A 22,230-nucleotide genomic window follows, 5' to 3' on the forward strand; every position below is an offset into this window, starting at 1 on the left:
TAAGATGCACCATGTGCACAGAGCTGAACTGAAAGCCCGTTATAGAGTGGCTGTCAAAGCTCACAGGAGCCAGCTAAGTGACCCGCAGAAAACCCTTACTTTTTAAGATAATGCATTGAAGGCCAAGAAGCTCAGAATCATGCTTTGGCGAAAGTTCACTGAATTACAGGAAGATTTGGAGCCCTGTGCTTTCACAGCCATATACATCCTGTTCCGACAAGTCAGGGATTAACTGATTGGAATATATGTCTCATTTAATTTCAGGGTAAGTAAACTGGAATTTTGAAAGTTAACATCATTGTTTCAACTTGGATTTATATTATCTTAACTGAGGGTTTGGGATCCTAAATTCACCAACAGGCACTGTAGTAATGTAAATGAATGGCACCCAATATATTCAAAGTTTTATACTTCATAATTTAGATCTGCATGGCTCTGGGGTGCATCACTGGGCAGATCTAAGATCCAGCCCTCAGGTGTGGTGGTTGATTGGAAATTCCAGTCTAAAGACATGCAAAGTGCCCAAGTTCCTCCTGGAGTTCCTGATGTGTGCTGTGTGGTGTGGCTTTGGGGCTTGTGGCTTTTCTCTCTCTCTGCTTGGACCTGTGAAAGTAGGGCCAGCTTCTTCTGCCATGATGGAACTTGCCTTGGATCTGTAAGCTTCAATAAGTCCCATCCTCCATAACTGTGCCTAGTCTGGAGGTTCATCTCAGTAACCCAAAGCTGTCTGATAAAGGCACCCTGCTTGGCTAGGGGTGGCAGCAGCTCACAGCAAAGAGGCACTTTCAGACACCTTGTATAGACAAATTTTAGAATATTTTTATCATTAACTGTGATATGTAAAAAATCCAAAAATTTTCTGAAATTCGTTTTCCATTTGAAAAACTTAAGTGGTAACAGTTGGTTTTAGACTCTGAAACACACAGGTATACTAAAAGGGACTAAATAGTGTTATCCAAGACCAGGAGGTCAATGACAATGAGATAATTAGATAAAACTTCCAAATTCTTCACAAATACTCCCTCCTCAGATTTAAAACATTCTTGGTGGAAGTACTGTCAATATAGGGGAGTGGGTGTGCTGGTGTCAGGTCAGCTAGCAGCATTGCAGATGCCCACCAGACAATGCACAGAACTCTCAGACCTGTGACTAGTTCGTCTTGTGCTGCAAAGGTCTTCTGCAGAGGTGACTAATTTGAAGCTTTAGGAATGGCGAGACTGTACTGATTGTCTAAATGAGACCACAAAGGTATTTATTGGAAGGATGTTAGAGTGTCAGATCTGGAACAGGCAAGCACTGGAAGCAGGTGTTGGTGAATGCTGGTGTCTTTCTTGAACGGGAACAGCCATCATTCTCTGCTGTAGCTCCCAGGAGGAATGTAAGCAGCCCACATTTTGATATGTGCCACATGAGACTTTTGGGGCTCCTTCCCTCCAGAACTCTAAGACAGTGTGTTATTACCAAATGCAAATTCAAATTTCTGTATCTGTAAGAGTCATGCTCTTGTAACAAACTCCTGAAAATGGCTCTGGTTTTTGGCCATGCTTGAGGCTGGAAGAATCCCTAGATACACAGCAGCAAAAGCCAAGAATGCTCTGAACAGATTCTTAATAGCCACAGACTCTGTCATGAGGACTTGCAGGATCGTGAGAAGCAGGCAAGAGAAACACACACTGCCTTAGAACAGTTAAGTGGTTGTAAGCACAGCGTTGGTAGAAACATGAATGTGAAAAGTCCTGCTGGACAGGTCTGGGAGCACATATGGAATACAGTACTAGGCATGGTCAAGGAGCAGAACTCTTGCACTGTGGCAAAACAGCTGAAAGCTATCTCTAGTAAGGACAGAAGCATAATTTATAACTGTAATAAATAATTGCTCCAACACCATAAAGTCATAATTCCTACAGCATGTAAATGCAACCATGCATAGGAAGGGTCTCTGCACATGTGAAAAAGTCTTGAGATCAAAACAACATCCCAGTAGACCCTGAATGCAGTTGTGGGAGTCCTGGGAAGAAAGAGAGGCAGGAGACAGAAGAGCAGAGATGAAAACAGACACATGAGTTGCTCTTCTCCTAAGTTCAAGATGCAGACAGCAGATTCTTCCCTGAGCCTTTAGAGAGAGAAAAGCAGCTTCCAGCCACCCAAAACTCATAATAAAGTTTTAAATATTAATTTTTCTCATCTTCAAACATGCCTTCATTCATGGAAAAGACAGAAAGACTGAGGCCAAAGCCTTACACTCAGAGAACAGATCTGCACATCCCAGAGGATAGTCTGTGGTCTTATGAGCCAATGCTACTTCATGTCTGGGTTCAGAAATTGCTGGGGAATGGTGCATCCTTTTGTCATGCTTTTTCCTACCCTTCTCAAAGGGGAATGTCTGTAATCACTATTTGATGCTTGTCCCACATAATTTGCTATATCCTGGGTCCCACACATTCACAGATGGAGAGGAACTGTGCTCCAGGATGAAATAAACAGTCACATTTTCAAATGGTGGGATTTGGAGCTTTTGATATGATGAACTTCAGTTGAGTTTTTGTACACTGATTTGATGCAATAATGGGTTGATAGTCTGAGTGTATACTGGAATGGGGTTAACATGACCTTTGTGGATCCAGATTACTAGATATGGTATCCAAAATAATGCTATCATGCTCATCCTTTTTGAAAAAATGTTTAAAATATTTTATTTATTTATTTTCAAGGATATATGTATATATATGGAGAGAGAGAAAGAGAGAGAGAATGGGCATAGCAGGGTCTCCAGCTATGGCAAATGAATTCCAGATGCATGTGCCACCTTGTGCATCTGGCTTACATTGGTACTGGGGAATTGAACCTGGGTCCTTAGGCTTCACAAGCAAACACCTTTACCACTAAGCCATCTCTCCAGCTGAACCTTATTTCTTCATATTTGTAAATGTGTTTCTTGATAGAGCTAAAGGGACTTTTCAGACCTAATTAATTTAGGTCTTTCTGGGTTTAGGAGATGGCTGCATTTATAAAGTGTTTGCTACACAGGCATCAGGACCTGAATTCCATCTCCAGAATTCAAGCAATGTCAGGCATGGGAGCATAAACCAATAGTCCTAGTGCTAGGGAGCAGAAGACGGGGAGATCTCTGGAGATTGTTGGCCAGCCAGTGAAGCCTATTGGTCAGCTTCAGGCCAAAAAGAGATCTTTTCTCAAAAAGGTGGATGGGATTCCTAAGGATAACATATGTGTTGTTCTGTGGCATCCATACACATACCCACATGTTTATGGAAACACACACACACACACACGCACACACACACATACACCACATACCCTTGCAAGCAAAAGCACAGTAAATCAAATTAGGCCATTCAGATGGGGAGATTGTCTTAGATTATGTGGGTGGCCAAGGCCACCACTCACAAGGCTTCTCATAGGAGAAAGTTCTAGTACAGGTGTGTCAGGAATTGGGACATGGATGTGGAAGCAAAAATAGAAGTGCTTTAAGCCCAAGGGTTAGGTGATGCAGACAGCCTGAACCTGACAAAAACAAGAGAATAGATTACTCTCCAGAGAGTCCAGACAAAAAGCAAACCTGTCAAATAGCCTGACTTTCACAGAGCTGTGAGATAATACATTCATGCAAGAAGGTCACTGACTTTATAGTAACTTGTTATATCCCAGTAGGAAAATGATATGGCAAGTTCCATAAAATAAAAGTAATCACATTATTAGATGAATAACCAGTTGTAATTGTGCTAAACAATAGCCCTCTGAAAGTTTTGTGATGCTAGGGACCAAACCTCAGACTTCAAACCTGCAAAGCATATTCTTGACCACAAAGTACTAACTGTGATGAAAATTTAGATCTTGGTAATGAAGCAGAAAACAGTTTGCACAAGGCATGTGAAGTGGTCAGTTACTGACCTGCATGCTAGGAGAAGTCAGTTGGAATTGTGGGAGTCATGAGCTTCCCATAAGGATGCTACCCAGTGACACAGAGAATATGTGTATTCTGTTTGGAGACTTTTGAAATATTCATAGTAGCTAATGGTTGATACTAGTGAAAAGAAATAACAACTTGGTCATGAACATTGTCCATCCTTAGGAGTCTTTATAAAGAATGTATCAGTGAGTGTTTTCACCTCTCTAATACAACACTATTGCATACAAGGGACCTGAATTTCCAAGTGTAACAGAGCCCTGGAGATTGGGATCCCAACTGTGGCCACAGCTAAGTCTCTGTAAATATATATCCTGACTTTTGTTTCACCTTTTCTGTAAACTGTGACACTGTTATGGCAAGGTAGAAATACACTGGGAATTTTTTCCCCCACAATTAGGCCAAAACTATTAAAAAAAAATTATTCTTCTACTTCTGAGTCACAGTTTATGCCTAGAGGTTCTAGTAAAACAAGGATTTTGGAGGCGATCGTTCTATCCATATGCTAAGGTAGGATACCGTGTGCTTGTGCTGTGTGTATATTTCAAAACCACAAATGACTAGTGCTGGGGACACATATGGACCTGACTCTCCTTCAGAAATTTCCCTATAAGGCCTGCCTGATTCTAAATGCTGCCTGACTACAGCATTTTCCCTCTCTGGAAAAAGAAAAATGCCCAGGCTTGCTTATTAATGAGAAAGTGTACTAAAGTATGTATTTCTCATAAATAATCAGTTACACTAAGAGCCATGGGAATTATTGGTGTACTTGTCAGTTAGCCATTGTAAGTTTTATTGGAAACATAACTAGTTTGCACTACTACTTTGAAGTCAAGTATGTTCAAAGGATCGATTATACAAAAATTAACCTGTGGAATATGAACATTAATAAGCCAGGAAGTGTGTGCCAGAGACAATGTCACTGCCATCCCAATCAGTTCCCATGAGGTTACTGCCGGTGATGTGTACAATTGTGTTTGATCAACCTGGAACTGTGGGCCTCATTTCTTTTGGAGGCTGGCTATTGTGTGTGCCCTGGTTAGCCAGCCCCCTACAGGATCTGTACCTCAGCACTAGCCAAGCCGGGCTGGTCTATGATAAAGGCAAAATGAACAGTAAAAGCAGCAGGGGCTGGGGGGGGGGGGGCAAGGGAACAGAAAGATGGGAGAATTAAATACACACTGACCTATTTTACACACAATACAATTTAAATTGAGTGAAAGACAATCTTGTAAAAAGTCAAAACTTAAGGCCTTATCTTAAATTTTAAATTCTCTCAAGATTACAATAAAATAATTCATGTTTCCATATGTATGGCTGTAGAATTATAACATTTATAAAAGTCTAGCATTCTAGCATAGTGTTAAATGTCTGTAATCCCAGTACTCAGTAGGCTAAGGCAGGAAGACTATGAGTTCAAGGTTAGCCAGAGCTAAGCAGCAAGATCCTATCTCAACATACCTTTCCACATTTTAAGGATCACTGCCTCATGTTATATGCGTGAACATAACAGACCATATGTGAGACCAAGAATCAGAATGACAGTGAACTAAAAATCTTCACTGATCTCTGCACTATTTATTTGTACATTCATTCCTCTTAAGCTCTTGGGAAAAAAAAAAAAAAAAGATATCAACGACTCTTACTTATATTGAGAAAACCAGAATACCCTTGATAGTTTGCTAAAACTAGTACATTTATGGGCTGGAGGGATAGCTTAGCAGTTAAAGTGTTTTCCTGCAAAGCCAAGGGACCCAGGTACAATTCCCCAGGACCCACATTAGCCAGATGCACAAGAGGGTGCATGCATTTGTAGTTCATTTGGAGTGGCTGGAGGCCCTGGCATTCCCATTCTCTCTCTCTCTCCCTCTTTTTCTGTCAAATGAATAAATAAAATATTTTTTAAAACTAGTACATTTCTTGGGCGTGGTGGCACATGCCTTTAATCCCAGCACTCGGGAGGTAGAGGTAGGAGGATCATCACGAGTTCGAGGCCACCCTGAGCTACATAGTGAATTCCAGATCTGCCTGAGCTAGAGTGAGACCCTACCTCGAAAAACAAACAAACAACAACAAAAAAAAACTAGTACATTTCTTAACCAAAATGGACATAAAATTTATTGATTTATTTTTATTAGTAAAAGTTTCTTTTTCAAAACATATACTCATGTATTTCTAGAAGATGTTACAATGATGGCTATGAGAATGGAAATACTTCATTTATTATTTTATTATTTATTATTATTTTATTATTTATTATATTATTAATTTATTATTATTACTCTTGCTTTTTGTTTCCAAGGTAGGTCTCACTCTAGCCCAGGCTAACCTGGAGCTTACCCTGTAATTCCAGGCTGGCCTTGAACTCAGAGTGATCCTCTTACTTTTGCCTTCCAAATGCTGGGATTAAAGGTGTGTGCCACCATGCCTGTATTGTTTAACATTTTGTGTGTATTTATAGACCCAGCAATAAATTTACCTTAATAGATCAAGTGTGAGAAAATAAACACAAACCTGAGCAACAATTTGTTATCAGAGAAGAATAGCTCCACTATGCAAAGTAGCATCTTCTCAAAGCTGAAATGTGACAATGCAGGAATATCTAGAAACACAGAGCAAAAGGCAGCCAACAGCACAACCCTGAGAATAGCTCAACAGATGTTATGGAGCCCAGATTCCCTAAGAAGGAAGGTATAAGCCCCATCACATGGTATTGTTTAAAGACTTGACATGCCAATATAAAATATGCAATACAATGTATGTGAAACATAAAGGAGTTTTTAAAACTCTAGGGAAAAAGTGAGTTAAAATCAGAGAAATCAGATCATCAAGGACCTCCAGAGTCTACGTATCCTTTAAAAAGATAGATCAATCTGGCAAAAATCAGCATGGACTTTTTTTTGGAATGTTCGTATCTATTAAAGATCTCACAACCTGCCAAAGCCACGGTTCTCCCGTGAAAGGGCCTTTGTGGTATAGCCAGCACTCACTCAGTGGAAAGCTAATTTCTCGGTATTCTCAGGAATGAGTTATGTGGCAGTGGAAAATGCACCTGGGATGGACTAGCACTTTGCTGGCTTAGACCTTATCCTTCAGATAAACAGACTACAGGAAGTATAGCAAGAAAAAGGTGCTACATACCTCCTCAGTGAACAGAGAAGCTTACTAAGGGCTTCTATGACAAAGACAGTGCAGGGAGGAGCTCTGGTAAGGGGAAGGATGCATACAGGAGTTTTGGATCCCACAGTGACTCCAAAGGGAAGTCTAGTTTCTTCTGTGATTGTGAAAGTGGATCAAAGAGATGTGATGATCATGGACAGAGTGACTGTGATGGCACTGGCAGTCATAGAGACAGAAGTTGGCTTGGCAAATTGAAAGAGGTGGAAACAGTGGCCAGTGTGACAAATCAGATGAAAATGACTGGTCAAAACTACTCCCACCAAATGACTGCTTGGAACAGGACCTATTTTCTTGAGGCAACACTGGAAATAACTCGAAAAAGTATGATGACAGTCCAGTTGAGGCAACAAGCAGCAGCTGTCCTTCACATACTGAAGGCTTCAGTGATATTCAGATGTGAGAAATTATGATGGGAAACATTGAGGTTACTCATTATACTTTCCCAACTCTGGTGCAAAAGCATGTCATTCCTTTTAGCAAAGAGAAAAGAGATCTTAACAGCTTGTGCCCAAATAGGCTCTGGAAAACAGGCAGCATTTCTTTTGCCCTTTTTGAGTCAGATTTATATGGATGGTCCAGGAAAGGCTTTGAGAGCCATAAAGGAAAATGGAAAGTATACCGGCACCAACAAGAGAATCAGCAGTGTAGATTTATGAGAAAACCAAAATTTACACACCAATCTAGAGTTCATCCTTAAATAGTTTATGGTGGTGCTGATATTGGTCAGAAGATACAAGATTTAGAACGTGGATATCACTTGTTAGTAGATACTCCTGGATGTCTCATGGACATTATAAAAATAGGAAAAGATTGGACGATAGTTCTGCAAATACTTGATGTCAGATGAAGCTGATCGGATACTGCATATGGGATTTGAACCTCAAATACACAGAGCAACTGAGCAAAATATGTGTGTCTCCAAAAGGTGTCTATCACACGCTGATGTTTCGTGTTAATTTTCCTAAGGATGATTATATTTTCTTGGCTGTAGGAAGAGTTTTGTCTACTTCTGAGAACATCACACAAAAGCAGCTTGGGTAGAGGATGGAGACAAATGGTCATTTCTGCTTCACCTCTGAAATGCAACAGGAAGAATTTATTTCCCGACACTAGTGTTTGTGGAGACCCAACAGGCTGCCAATTCTCTAGAGGAGTTATTATACCACAAAGGATATGCTTATACCAGTATCCATAGAGACCACTCTCAGAGAGATAGAAGGGAGGCTGGGTTTTCACCAGTTCCACTCAGGAAAATGCCCAAATCTAGTGGCTAACGCAGTAGCAGCAAGAGAACTGGGCATTTCAAATGTGAAATGTTATCAATTTTGACTTGCCTAGTGATATTAAAAAACATGACCATTGCGTTGGCCACACAGGATACGTGGGAAACCCTGGCCTCATCACCTCATTCTTCTAGAACAAGAACACAAGTATTAACAAGGATCTACTAGATCTTCTTGTTGAAGCAAAACAAGAAGTGCCTCCTTGGTTAGGAGCTCACTGCAAAGGTAGCACTCGTGGGTGTTCCAAAAGCAATGGAGGCTTTGGTGCCACGGGCTATGACAAAGCGGCGGCTCCTGCACTTCCAGCAAGAGCCACAGTGGGGGAGGTGGTGGCCATGGCAGCAGGAGAGGATTTGGTGGAGGTAACTATGGAGGCTTTTAAAATAGTGATGGATATGAAGGAAATTATAATTCCCAAGGGGTTGACTGGTGTGTTAACTAAGCCAGCTTTGTGGTGGGTCACCCTGCCACACAAGCTAATGTGGACACCACATGTAACTTAGGCAGACTATACCTTGCATGGCATCAAGAAATCGAAATACAGTACCAGCTCTGTTTCTCCAGTGAATTTCTTTTAAGGGACTCAAGGTCACAAGCAAAGATAAAATAATCTGAAACCCTATTCTGAAGGTGGCTTGAAGACTACATTGCTGTAATCCGGATTAACTCCCCTCCCACCTATCACCATTCCAAACTGAATTTATGATTTCATAACTGAGGATCATTTGTTAAGGTGCTGTGCCTTTAACTTTAAACAACAATTTATTTTGATGACCTATTTACTTAGTAATGCTCAAGATACAAATTGTTTTGACAAAATAAATTAATTAACTTGGGCTAAAATCAAATCTTGGCACAGAGGTGTGACACAACTAAACAGGAATCATGATTCACTCATAAATATTATAAGGCAAAAAACCTTTAAGTGGTAGCCTGTATTAGGGCTTTTGGATACTTGTAGATTGAGTGAAAAAAAAGGACAAACTTCTTGAAGCATATTAATGGAATTAGTTTCTAATGTGGCAAACTGTATTAAAGTTCCACTTTGCTCACTCTACCTTACTTAGGCATTTAGAACCTGATAGTCTCTAAACAAGCCATTCTACTAGTCATGATGAGGTAATGCATGAATACATTCAAAGCACTGTTCTCTAAGTTAATGCAAGCAAATACAATAATTCTCTTTCAATGTTGAGGCAGATCATTAATGATGAGTTAGCCACATGTGAGTATATGATGAAAGGGAAAGTTTAAAGGTCTGATAACTTGCCGGGCGTGGGGGCGCACACCTTTAATCCCAGCACTTGGGAGGCAGAGGCAGGAGGATCACTGTGAGTTCAAGGCCACTCTGAGACAGCATAGTGAATTCCAGGTCAGCCTGGGCTAGACTGAGACCCTACCTCAAAAAAGCAAAAAAAAAAAAAAAAAAAAAAAAAAAAAAAAAAAAGAAAGAAAACAAAGGTCTGATAACTTGATAACTAAAAGGTTTTCAGATTTTTTTAGAATTCATCTATTTAGAATGTTTCTGTTGATGTTGTTTTTGTTTTTGTTTTTGAAGGTAGGGTCTCACTCTGGTCCAGGCTGACCTGGAATTAACTATGTAGTCTCAGGGTGTCCTCGAACCTAGAACCAACGCGATCCTCCTATCCATCCTCCTACCCGAGTGCTGGGATTAAAGGCATGCACCACCATGCCCGGCATACTTAGAATTTTTAAATGCCTGCCACAAAAGAAATTGAAGTGATAGAATGGCTGACTACAGCAATGGTCAGCCCTCATTAGGGCCCTGCATGATTTCTGGTCTGATAACTCATACTAGTGTTGATGTTTTTTGGTCAAGAGGATTAATAGGAAGAATTATGCAGCAGGCTTTATTTTAAAATGCAGATTCACATTATTCTGTTTAAGCTGCATTGGGATGTTAAAATGGCTTCTGTAGACATTGTAAAAATAGCTCCAGAAGAGTAACAAACAAATTTTTGAGATCACAGAGGTTGGAAATCTGTACAACTTCACAAGCTGTCAATTCTGCTCTACAGGGCAGTTTAGCCAGTTTTAGTTGCATAGGCTTCTACTGTATTTCTCTCTTTATGCTGAATGTGGCCAAAGATGGGCATTGCCCACAACTAAAATGCTTCTGCCACTTGGAAATCTGGGCTCATTTTGTGGCTAGAATGTGGTGATCAAAATGTTTGATCTTGTTATTTTTTAATGTTTGATCTTTTTACAGTGGCATAGGAAGATGGCAAAAATTTCCTAAGGTGCAATCAGTTTTCAAGTGTATTGTGCCATGTTCTAAAACTTCTGTTTAGCAGCTGTACTTGACAGTAATGAGGTAACCTGGTATGGTGCCATTTCAATTAGTCTAGGTTTAAGCCTTTGTATATCTTGTCCATAACTCTTTATAAAATACTTCTTTTATTACATGTTCAGAGAAATTATACACACACACACATACACACACACACACACACGTCTTTAAACTTCCAATCTTATTTTGTCTCTTGGAGATCGTTGAACATAGCTTGTCTAGAAAGGGGATGGGACTAGATTCTAAAATTCTTTTGGAAACATGAGAATGAAAGTGAAGAAAAATTTACACATGACAGTTTTCTAGATATTTTTTGCTACAAGTTTTATGTAATTTTTGAACATTTTGGCAAGTATTTGTTTTTGTAAGCCTAAAAATGGTTTTTTGAAAATTTGACCAAAAGACAGTACAAAACTACTAGTACTTTAATGTTGAATGTCACTGTATGTGGGAAATTATATATATTTAGGAGTAATGTGAAATTTTAATGTTAAGTCATATTAAGCTTTTAAGTCAAATTAAGCAGACTTGACATTGGCAATGTAGCCATGTTTCTGATGTTTGTAAAAGCAAACTTGGCAACTTGAAATTAAAGTATGCCAAGATTATGATACACCTGTCTTAAGGTATTAGTGAAAACACTTCAAAACATTGAAATGGAGTATCCAGATTCTCAGCTGTTTGCTGTGTGAGTTTTGTTTAGTTGTGTCTGTTTGTGTTTTTGTTTTTGCTTTTCAGTGAATGTCTGGCACATTATAATTCTCAAACATGTGGTTATCTTTGTTATATTTTCATCATCAGTGACTTGAACATTTGGGATAACATTTGAGCAAGTTCATCATTTAGCAATATTTTCAGTTATTAAATAAGGTTTCAAAATTAAGAATGGGTTTAAACTTGCTGAATAAAAAGTCACTGTAGCCTTAGTAATTGCTTATTGTATGAGTTTAGATGCTACCATTGCATACATTGTGTTTATTCTGATTTTGTTAGTATAAAAAGTTGAACTGCAAAAAAAAAAAAAAAAAAAAAAAAAAAACTTACTACCCCCAGAAAGCTGCTTGATGCAGAAAAGCATGCTTAAATTTTAGTGAGCAAGGCTTGTCATAACTCAACATCCCTAGATACCTTCCTGTTCTCCAGCTCTGTGAAGGAAGGCACCCTGTTCCTGGGCCAGGTGGCTGATAACAGAAGTGATGTAGAGTTTGTTCTGAAAGAATGTCAATCATCTGTTTTGATCTATCTGGGGCTCCCTGAGTGATTGGCTTGGGGCTATTTTTGTCTGACTACTAGAGATATCCTGGTCTGAGGCAGTTTCCAAAGCAGTATTTATTTAAACCTCTTAAAGACAAACATATTTTCCATACTCAACTGGAGCAAGTGTAAACAGTTGGGCAAGAAATAGACAGGCACAAAGGATGGAAAGAAGCAACAGAAAGAGATCTGTGATGGACCATGTCTATAAAAGTCATGCATACTCTGGGACTTAAGAGGCAACGTGCATGAAAGGAAAAGACACATGCAGAAACACAAACAGATCTGAAGCTCTTGTCTCTGGATGGCTCTTAAGATGTCTGACAAGAATAAAATGATAAAGTAATGACAAGGTTATTAACTTGGTAACCACTGAAGGAATGGGACACACAAGTGCAGATTCACATTATTCTGCTTAAGCTGCATTGAGATGTTAAAATGGCTGTCTGTAGACATTGTAAAAATAACTCCAGAAGAGAACAAAGAGGGAGGGCTTCAGTTTTGTTTACATTCCAGGCATAGAGTGTGTCAAATGGCTAACTGACAACTTAGTTGGGAGAAGCAGATATCTTACATGATAATCAATACACATTTTCCAAAATTAGCTCAAAAGAAAACCCACTAACCAACACTATTCACAAGAAGCATACACAACAATCAGTATGAAAGTGAAAGGACATCATTTCTAGATTTGTTAAATTATGAAAGTCAAATCATATAGTTCTTAATTCAAAATGAGAGGAACAATAAAAACAATCTGTGAAAACAACACGGAGAAATTTACAGACACTGTCTGACTGTGCATAGCCATTATTCTTCCTAGAAAACACAGTAAACAATATAGTCTTAAATACCAAAGAGCTAAAATAAAACATGCAGAAATAAATTGTTTTAGAGAAAGAGAGAGAGAGGGAGAGAGGGAGAGAAAATTGGTGTGCCAGGGCCTTAGCCACTACAACTGAACTCAAAATGCTTGTGCCACCTAGTGAGCATGGGCAGCCTTAAGTTTGCATCATCTTTGTGCATCTGGCTCACATGGGATCTGGAGGGTGATCAAACATAGACCCTTAGGATTCACAGGCAAGTGCCTTAACTGCTAAGCCATCTCTCCAGCCCCAGAAATGAAAATTTTAAAACCTGTAGAACACATATCTCAATAGTTAAGAGAATATTTTTATAAGAACCACTAAAATTCTGGAAGTAAAAAAAATGGAAGTGAGAAAGAATTGCTAGAGGGCTTCAATGGCAATGGAAAAAGTCAAATTTGAATAGAAGTCAAATGAATATATCCAGTTTAAAAAGGGGGGGAGTTGGAGAGATGGTTTAGCAGTTAAGCACTTGCCTGTGAAGCCTAAGGACTCTGGTTCAAGGCTTGATTCCCCAGGAGCCATGTAAGCCAGATGCACAAGGTGGCACATGCATCTGGAGTTTGTTTGCAGTGGCTGAAGGCCCTAGCGTGCCCATTCTGTCTGTCTGTCTGTCTGTCTGTCTGTCTGTCTGTCTCTCTCTCTCTCTCTCTATCTCTATCTATCTATCTATCTATCTATCCATCTATTTGTCTCTCCCTCCCTTTGTCTGTCACTCTCAAATAAATAAAAATAAACAAAATTTTTTAAAAATTTTAAAAAGGAACAGAAAGAAAATACAGAAAAGTGGGCTGGAGAGATGGCTTAGCAGTTAAGGTGCTTGCCTGCAAGGCTAAAGTACCCAGGTTTGATTCCCCAGTGCCCACGTAAAGCATGATGCACAGAGTGGTGCTTGCATCTGGAGTTCATTTGCAGTGGCTAGAGGCCCTGGAATGACTTCTCTATCTGCTTCTTTTTTTCTACCAAATAAATAAATACATTTTTTTAAAATACAGAAAAGGGCAATGGATAAGTCTCACCCTGGGAAAACCACCTTCATGATTGTGGTATGTCCCCTTCTCTTTAAGCTGATATCAGCACAAGGGTGATGGAGAAAGATACTGAGGACACTCAACACCCACCAAACTAGACATCTAGATGTTCCCAAGTGCCCATCACTGAAGTAGACTTAAAATACCCCCAGCATGGCTCAGGGAATTTTGTAGAAGAGGAGCCAGAAAGATTGTTAGAGCCACAAGTTGGGACATTCTGCACAGAGACACTACCTCTCTCCCATATCTGAATGCTGCCCCATAATGCATTACCCATAATCCCCATGGGGTTGACCTGCATCTCCAATGAGGAAGGTCTCTACAGAAAAAGGGCAGGCAGGAGGGAAAGGATGCTACTAACATGTGATGTTTACATACAAAATATGTCTATATCTAATATTAAAAATAATAAACAAATAATAATAAAAAACATAAGCATTCATTAAAATCTCACAGACCAGCAAGCCTTGTAATTTGAGTGGTGAACAATGGGAGACTTTGTCATCTCAAATGAGGTGGAACATGAGGACTGACACCAGAAAGTTGTCTTCAGACCACACATGTGCTGTTCCATGCACACATATTAACATACATGAACATGTATACACACATAATGCAAATACACACACCAGAAGAAAGAGATCAGTCTGATCTCTCCTACTTGCATGTAGTCAGTCTCTTAACATGTGAATTCTGTTAACTTGTACAAAGTTTAAAATTGTCATTCAAATGCCATCATGTCTGTCATATGTATTAAAGAAATTTATGAATTGTCTTAAGTTCCATCTACAGTGACTCCTGCCTACACCATGAAGATTTTTAGTTGGGCATTCATACCATATAATGAAAATGATCCCATTCTTGATACTGATATCCTGACAAATAATATGAGATGTTAAGTGTAACCACTATTTTTCAATTTGCTTCCTCAGTATCACTTCCAATGTCAAGAAATCCTCTTTTAAAAAGTAAAGTAAATTAAGAATTTAAAGAAATTTTTTTGTAGGCCTATAGCAGATATTTAGGGGAGGTTGTTAAAATAAGTTTTCACTCTAGCCCAAGCTGACCTGGAATTCAGTAATTAGTTTCACGGTAGCCTCAAATGATCCTCCTACCTCTGCCTCCCAAGCACTGGGATTAAATTCATGCACCACCAAGCCTGGCTACAGTAGGTTTTTATTCCCAATCCTAGGAGTTACTGTACTATCCCAGGATGTCTATATATGACAAATCTCCAGTCTGGATTTTCCTCATGTCTACAGTCCATGGTCACTTTGTTCTATAGAGCAATAGACTTTTCATTTCCTCAAAAACTAATAAACACAGTCTTTACTGTCTGTTTTTTTTTAATCAGTTAAAAATACAGAAAAATGAACAGCCTCTATGAGACCCAAAGTATATCATCAGTAGTGCCACAAAAATATGTACAATAGGAGTCCAAAAACAAGAGAAAAAGGAAGAAAGGGCAGAAGGAATAGTTGAAAAAAATAGCTGACACTGAACCAAACGTTATTAAGGATAGAGATCTAACATCTAAGTAATGAACTCTAGTATAGAATTTTCTAGTGTCTACAAAGTTCAATGAGTGCCTAGTAAAGTAAATTCAAAACAAATCTACATTATGCACTATTATCAGCCTGTCAAAAGTCAAATGAAGAGACTTATAAAAGCAACAAGACGAAAGGATCTGAAATGAGATGATCTGTTGATGTCCCTGAGAAACTGTGGTAGCCAGAGGCAGTGAGATGAAATAGCATACGTGCTGGAAGGGAAAGACAAACAACTATTAGTACTATTGACCAATAATTCTATTCCAGGAAAACTGTCCTTCAGAACAGAAAAAAATGAAGATACTCCAGTCACTAAGGAAATAATATGATCCATCATATCAAAAGCATAAAAGAGAAAAGTTACAAGATCATGTCAATAGAACCTGCAAAGACATTTGACACAATCCAACACTCACTGGTAATAAAATCTTCCAAGCTGGGTATGGTGGTGCATGCCTTTAATCCCAGCACTTGGAGGCAGAGGTAGGAGGATCACTATGAGTTCGAGGCCATCCTGAGACTAGATATTGAATTTCAGGTCAGCCTGGGCTAGAGTGAGACCCTACCTTGAAAAACCAAAAAAATAAAAAACAAACAAATAAATAAATCTTCCAGTAACCTGGGACTGTAAAGAAATCTCTTCCACTTTAGCAAACACTAGACTTGATGGTAAGAAAGGATGTGCTTGTCACACAGATCAGGCAAAAGGCAAGACTGTCTCCTGTCATCATATTTTCAACATCATAGTGAAAGTCCTTGCTAATGTAATAGAGCAAAGGAAAGGAAATAAAACATATACAGATACAACTGTATATGGTGGTGTATGCCTTTAACTCTAGCACTTAGGAGGATGAGGTAGGAAAACAACTGTGAGTTGAAGGTCAGACTTAGAGTATATAGCAAATTACAGGTCAGACTGGGCTAGAACGAGACCCAATCTTGAAAAAAAAAAATAGATGTACAGATTGGAACTAACTACATGAAATGGCTCTTAGGCACAGATGACATGATTGTCTCCATAGAAACCCAAAATAATCCACATTTAAAAAGACTTCTAGAAGGAAGGAGAGATGGCTCAGATGGTAAACTGCTTTCCATGGAAGCATGATGGCATGAATCTGAATCCTCAGCACCCATCTATAAAGCTGGGCACAGGGGCACACAGAAGTCTGGTGCTGTGGGAATGAGGGCAGGAGGATCAATGAGGATGTCTGATAAGATAATCTAGAATCTCTAAAATTAATATTTAGGATGATTAAGGAATACCTGACATCAACCTTTCTCCTTCATACACACTCACACATACATGCAAACATATGCACTCACACACACATTTGCACCCACATATTCAAATCACACATACACACAGTCATGTATAACACACACACACATGCAAATGACTTCTGAAATAAAAACAAATGAAGCAAAGTTGATAGATAAAAAATTTTAAAAACTAGTCATTTTCCTATCTCAGCAAAAAAGCAAGTAGAATTTCAAATTGAAATAATTTTCATTAGCACCCAAGAATGATGTTTTTAAATATAAATCTAAGCAAAATGGGCATGCTGTATATCAAATATATGGAAACAACAATGCCCTTGATAAAAGTAATAAAAATCTGAATAAATAAAAAGAAATTTCATGTTTACATATAAGACAGCTCAATATTGTTAGGATATCAATTCTTCCTAACTTTAGCAACCGATTCAATGCAATTTCAACCAAATTCCAGAAAGTTACTTCATGAATATTATCCTATTAATTGAAAAGCTTATCTAGAGAGGTAAAATGTCATGCAAGGCCAACACAGGGAATAGGGTTGAAGCAGTGATAGATCTGAGGTTCAAGCTTCTTATGAAGAGGACACAGAGACTCAGACAGTCTGTCACTCCTCAGAAGTAAAAAGAAGTTCAGTGGAAGAGGGTACAGTCAAGACCTGGACCCACAAACTATAATCAATGGCTACTCCACAGAGGAGCAACATAACACACTGATGAAAAGACAGCCTTTCCAGCCACTGATTCTAGGACAAATGGCACTTACCCAGAATGTGTCACAGCACCAAATGGTACATGTAATTTGGAATAAAACTGAAATAACATGGGAGAACAAAAGAGCTTGAACTTGATAATGACATCTCAGATCGGACACCAAAGGCACAATGATGAAAAGCTGCTGAGGTGAACTTTCTCAAAGATTAAAACTTAAGGGCTTTTCATTTTCATGTGAATGACAATTTCAAGCAATGAAATGACAATTCATAGACTAGGATTAAATATTAGCAAAAACAAATACTTGACAAAGGACTGTTATCCAAAACAGTCAGAGAATCATAACTGCTAAATAAAAACAATTTGAAATGTATAAAAAACCTTATAAAATACCTCAAGGATGATCTACAAGTGACAGACAAGTTCAGGATACCCTGCCTGTCATGGCTTTGGGAAATGCAAGTTAACAATGTGACAATGCTACTCAATTATCCCTGTGAGGGTATCACATGCTGTTTGGTTTGCAGAGAAAGTTGAATCCCCACTCCTTGTTGATGTGGTCACTTTGGAAGATGGCTTGGAAGCTTCTCATAAAGCTAAAAAACTTACCAGTCTGGGTTCAATTCCTCAGTACATGGGGAATTACATATGGAGTTCAGTGGCAAGAGGCTCTGGCCTGCCCTTACACATGCACACACGTATATGGGTAAATGAATTATATATGATATACACATAACATGATATTATATTAAATTAATTTTAAATATATAAGTATTTTTAAACTATTCAATAGAGGTTAGGAAGGAATGCTTGGTAGGGCTGAATGAAAACAGGTTGTATATGATTGTTACATGCATGTGTATAAATTTTACAATGAGCCTCACTATTATCCACAACTAGCACATGTTTATCAAAACCAAAGTAACTGTGAATATTAAAAAAAACTGATAAACATTTAAATTCCTTAATTTTTTTTTTTTGTTTGGTTTTTCAAGGTAGGGTCTCACTGTAGCCCAGGCTGACCTGGAATTCACTATGTAGTCTCAGGGTGGCCTCGAACTCATAGTAATCCTCCTACCTCTGCCTCCCGAGTGCTGGGATTAAAGGCGTGCACCACCATGCCTGGCTAATTCCTTAGTTTTTTAAGCTAAAGAAGTTCACTGCTTATGTGTTTTAGTCACTTTTGTTGCTATGACAAAGTACTTGAGAGCAACTTAGGAAGAACAGAGTTTTTTGGCCTACTCTTTCAGAGCTTTCAGTGTGTGGCTGGCTGGCTCCATTGCTTTGGGACTGAGGTGACACAAGATATCAAGGTGAATAAGGTAGGATGAAATAGTGCTCACATCCTGCCAGACAGGATGTAGGGTAAAACAGAGGAAGGATACAGGGACAAGATGAATCCTTTAAAGGCATGCCACTAGTAACCAACTTCATCCAACCAGGATGCTCACCACCTGAGTTCATTCAGCTATGAAGTCATCAAGGGGTCAATCTACTGACGACGTTTGAGCCCTTGTGATCCAACTGCCCCTTCAAAATCACATCAGCTGACAATTGAACCTTCAGTCTAGGAACTTCCAGGGCTAATTTTAGAATCAAACAGCAGCATGGCAGACTGACCATATGCTAAAGAAAACCCTGTATGCAAATAAATGAAATAGCCCTAAGTCATATTTCAAAGTTATAATGAGCAACATCAAAAATAGCAATGATATATGTAAATATAAATGGTGATACTCTTGAATTTTTTTCTCTTTTTAATCTATATTATAAAAAACACTTTATCCCCCTTCCTTCCATCCCTCCCTCCATCTCTCTCTTTCTCTATCTCTCAATAAACAGATAAATAAAGGCAAGGTGTGGTGGCACACACCTTTAATCCCAGTACTCGGGAGGCAGAGGTAGGAGGAATGCCATGAGTTCAAAGCCACCCTGAGACTACATAGTTAATTCTAGGTCAGCCTAGACCACAGTGAGACCCTGTCTTGAAAAAAAAATTAATAAAATAAAATAAATATTTTAAAAAAAAACTAAAAAAGGGCTGGGGTGATGACTTAGCAGTTAAGGCACTTGCCTGCAAAGTCTAAGGACCTAGGTTCAAGTCTCCAGGAGCCACATAAGCCAGATGTACAAGATGGCACATGTGTTTGGAGTCTGCAGTGTCTAGAGGCCCTGACGTGCCCATTTTATCTTTCTCCCTCTATCTTTGTCAAATAAATAAATAAAATATTTAAAAAATAAAAACAAATGCATAAAATGATAATCGTAAATCTATATTAATAAGCATACTATGTAAAAACTAATTTGTTCAATAACAACATAACAGGGCTCAGACGTAAAGAAGCCAAATTTTTGTATACTACAGAGAATACTGTCGCATCATTTACAGCAATTTTGTCATAAATATAGGTGGTAATGCTCCAAAAAAATACTAAGAAAATAATTTACAGTCAAAGACATGGATGTAAATTAAAATGGCACACTGGGAAAAATCATCAACTATACAAAAAAGAAGGAATAAATCGGGGAATTCTACACCAGTTGGGAAAAGGAGTTCACTATGGGTGAGAGGAGATAAGAGAAGGTAATGAGGGGCAAATGTGATATAATAAAAATTTATTATATATGTATATAATTGCTACCATACAAAAAAGAAAATTTCTACAATATAAACTATCAAAAATGGTAAAAGACAATAAAACATATAGAAAGCAAAGAGAAAAAAAAAAGAAGTCCTTCTTTATGAGGGACTATATTAAATGTGAATGAGTCAGAACATCTAGTTAGGATATTGACCAGAAAATAAAGGACCTCAACAACATTTAAGCCAACTGGCCCTAACAAACACATAGGACACTTCATCTAGCAATGGCACATGTATTCCTCTTGAGAGTTCATGGAGCAATGTCTAGGATAGACCATCTGTTCAGCCACAAAACAAGTCTCAAGCTTGAAAAACCTGAAATCCTACTAAGTCTCTTTTGTGACTGCAATGGGGTGAACCCACAATTTAGTGGCAAAAGAAAAACATGAATATATGGAGGTAAAAGAACTTACTCCTAAGTGACAGATCAAAGGATATGTCTTAGGAAAAATTAGAAAAAAAAACTTTAAGAATTTTTAAAGTACAAATTACCAAAATTTATATCTAAAGTAAAATGATTAGCTGGAAAGCTAACATTAAACATAAGACAGTTCTTCAATTAATAATATGAACTCGATGTTTTAAGGAACTAAAATAAGTGGAGTAAATTTAACCCAAAGCTCATAGTCAAAGAAATGGATAGGAATTTTAAATGGTACACTGGGGAGATAAAAAGTTCATGGAAGAAAGAAGCCACAAACATGAGGAGGAGGAGTAGAGAACAGAAAGGTACTAGTGGGCTGGGTTTGCAGAAGACTCAGAGGAGCCTCTCAGCAGTGGGCAAGCTGTAGGGTGTCCAGCACAGGTGCCCATCTCCACACCATCAATGCTGCAGTTCTCAGTGCCTGGTCTTGCAGGCTCTGATTGTGGCAGATAACACATGAGCAGTCTGAGTTAGTATCCTTATGCTATTTGATATGCTTTGCCTTAACAACCAGAATATTTCCAATGATAGCCTGACATCATGGTGGGCTGGGTGGGCTGAAGCATGGGAGAAGAACTGGTGCCAAGGGACCCTCAGAAGACATTCCAAGAACAGCCTCATCAGTGGGACAGCATCCCCCACTGCAAGGACTTAGGTGGCATTTTCTGTGCTCTTTATTTACCAAGGAGATCCTGTGGTGTGATATTTTGAGTGATTTTCTACCTCTCTGCCAAAAATTGTTATTCCTTTCTAGTTCCCCAGTTGTAGCCTGCTACATCTCTTCTCCCCCCAGCTCATTGCCAAAAGCTCTGCTCTCTTCCAGGAGGGCTCGCTTTGTCTCTACTACTCAAGGGTCTTGCAAATATTCTGGTGTTATGTGAGCTTCTACAAAGGAGGAAATGCTTTATTTGAGTTAGTGAGCATTGTGTACCATCACCTAAATGTCATTAACTCAGAAGAAATGCACTGTTTTTAGTAAACAATATGAAAGCATGGGTACCCAAAGTCCCTATGTGGGTCAGGTACATCCCCAGGGAAGGGTGGTGGGTGCCCATGAGTGTTAACTGCAACATAGTATGGGTGTAGGGATGGATCGAGAAGATTACAACGAAAGTGATAACAGGCATTTTATTTAACTCTCAACAGTCAAAATATGCAGTACAAAATATACAAAATATGTGTAGCATGTGGGAAGCCTGGGGTTCCATCCCTAGAACTAAACGTACAGAAACAGAAGCAGAAAAATAGCATGTAGATTCTGGAATTACAGTATCTTCTGTCTGGTTTGTGAGGAACTAAACAGACGCCTTGCATGTGGAGTGGGTACAGCTGACCCCATGGGGTGGGGGCTCCTCATGTGCACAGCATGTTAGCTGTGCACTGGGCCTAGCATTCATCAGCTGAGGGGCCATAACAAAACACTGAGGAAGACTGGACTGGCTTGCAAACACAGCTGTGCTTTCTCATGCTCTAGAAGCCAAAAGCCCCAGTTGAGGAGTCAACAGATTTGTTTCCTCTCCCCTTGGCTGATGGATGACTGCCATCAGGGAATCCTCACAGTCTTTTCTCCATTTACAGCTGTGTCCTAATCGTTGCATGTAAGGAACATCAGCCACATTGGTTGAGGGCCCACTTCCAAGACCTCATGCTAACTTAACCATCTCTTTAAAAAACTGGGCTGGAGGGATGGCTTAGCAGTTAAGGCGCTTGCCTGCAAAGCCAAAGGACCCAGGTTTGAGTCCCCAGGACCCACATTAGCCAGATGTACAAA

The 22,230-nt window shown here is 39.0% G+C and overlaps 1 protein-coding gene and 1 pseudogene across 9 annotated transcripts in view; one reads left to right on the top strand and one right to left on the bottom strand.

The window, feature by feature from the left end:
* The window catches only part of Gabra5 (gamma-aminobutyric acid type A receptor subunit alpha5), an 86,400-nt gene that overhangs the window by 27,493 nt on the left and 36,677 nt on the right, over positions 1 to 22,230 (bottom strand). The window lies entirely within an intron of this gene.
* On the top strand, positions 6,950 to 8,830 carry LOC105944270 (annotated as a pseudogene).

The sequence above is a fragment of the Jaculus jaculus genome, chromosome 3 (genome assembly GCF_020740685.1).
Source record: "Jaculus jaculus isolate mJacJac1 chromosome 3, mJacJac1.mat.Y.cur, whole genome shotgun sequence".
NCBI classification, from domain to species: domain Eukaryota; kingdom Metazoa; phylum Chordata; class Mammalia; order Rodentia; family Dipodidae; genus Jaculus; species Jaculus jaculus.